The sequence below is a fragment of the Mandrillus leucophaeus genome, unplaced genomic scaffold (genome assembly GCF_000951045.1).
Source record: "Mandrillus leucophaeus isolate KB7577 unplaced genomic scaffold, Mleu.le_1.0 Scaffold323, whole genome shotgun sequence".
In the NCBI taxonomy this organism is placed as follows: domain Eukaryota; kingdom Metazoa; phylum Chordata; class Mammalia; order Primates; family Cercopithecidae; genus Mandrillus; species Mandrillus leucophaeus.
In genome coordinates this window covers 272,864-274,222 of record NW_012103399.1, presented here as the reverse complement: position 1 = coordinate 274,222, position 1,359 = coordinate 272,864, and the positions used below count along the sequence as shown (strand labels likewise).

Below are 1,359 nucleotides of genomic sequence, written 5' to 3'. Positions count from 1 at the left end.
GCGCCCGCCACCTCGCCCGGCTAGTTTTTTGTATTTCTTAATAGAGACGGGGTTTCACCGTGTTAGCCAGGATGGTCTCGATCTCCTGACCTCGTGATCCCCCCGTCTCGGCCTCCCAAAGTGCTGGGATTACAGGCTTGAGCCACCGCGCCCGGCCACATGTCATTTTAAATATCCAAATAGCCACACTAAAAAAGGGAAAAAGAAAAGCAGTGAGATTAACTTTTGTTTTTTTATTTGTTTTGAGACAGTGTCTCGCTCTGTCACCCAGGGTGGAGCGCACTGGCACAATCTCGGCTCACCGAAGCCTCAATCTCCTGGGCTCAAGGGATGCTCCCACCCAAGCCTCCCGAGTAGCAGCTTCTCCCACCTTAGCCTCCCGAGTAGCTGACTACAGGCGTGTGCCACCACGCCCGGTTAATTTTTTGTATTTTTTGTAGAGACAGGGGCCTCACTAAGTTGAGCAGGCTGGTCTTGAACTCCTGCAATCAAACGATCCGCCTGCCTCAGCCTCCCAAAGTTTTGGGATGACAAGCATGAGCCACTGCATCCTGCCAAGATTAATTTTAATGATAGATTTTCGTTAATCCAGTTTGTCCCAAACATGACCATCTCAACATGCATTTAAGTGTAAGAGATTACCAATGACAACCTTTACGTTCTTTCTCATCCTAAGTCTTTCAAATCAGATGTACGTTTCACAGCTGGGACCACAACTCAAACTGGCCCCATTTCGTGGGCTCCATCGTCCCAAGCGGCCAGGGGTCAGTGGCCACTGTACTGGGCACGGCAAGGTCCTTCGTGGTTCAATACCGAACACGGACAACTCCTTTTCATCCCTAGACAGGTGGGGACAGGAAAATACCCAACTCCGAGCACATCCACCCAGTCCCCACGCAGGCGCGACCTCGGAGGCCCCGGCCGGGCCTCAGGCGGCCCCACCCCTGCGCTGCCCAGGCCTGACCGGAAGCCCCGCTAATGGGAACTGACAGGTCCCGGTCCCGGTCCTCCCGGGCGGCGCCCCCGCCTCCGCGGACCCCACGGCCTCTCCCCGCCCGGCCCAGGGCTGCACCCCGCGCGAAAAAATAAAAAAAGAAGACGGGGTAAAAAAGAGGGATGAGCCCCAAATTAATGCGCCAAGCTCGCCGCCGGCATCCTTCCCGCCCCCAAGCCCAAGACGCTGACTCGGGGTCCCCGCGATCACCAGAGCAGACAGAAATAACGAAAAAAAAAGGTTTTTTTAGTGAAATCACCAAAAGAGACATTGTGCCGAGGAATGGCACGCAGAAGTGGGTCACGTTATTCTCGGTGGGGGAAGGGGACGGCGCGCCCACCTGGCCCTCCGCGCGCAGGGCCCCG

General features: G+C 55.8%; 1 protein-coding gene across 1 annotated transcript in view; it reads right to left on the bottom strand.

The window, feature by feature from the left end:
• ZC3H7A (zinc finger CCCH-type containing 7A) overlaps positions 1-1,359 on the bottom strand; it is a 69,948-nt gene extending 68,589 nt beyond the window's left edge. Inside the window, exons 1-2 of the mRNA XM_011988104.1 lie at positions 1,254-1,359; positions 643-839 (exon numbers count right to left, since the gene is read on the bottom strand). The gene's annotated coding sequence lies outside the window, so the exon portion shown is untranslated. The remainder of the gene's footprint in view (positions 1-642; positions 840-1,253) is intronic.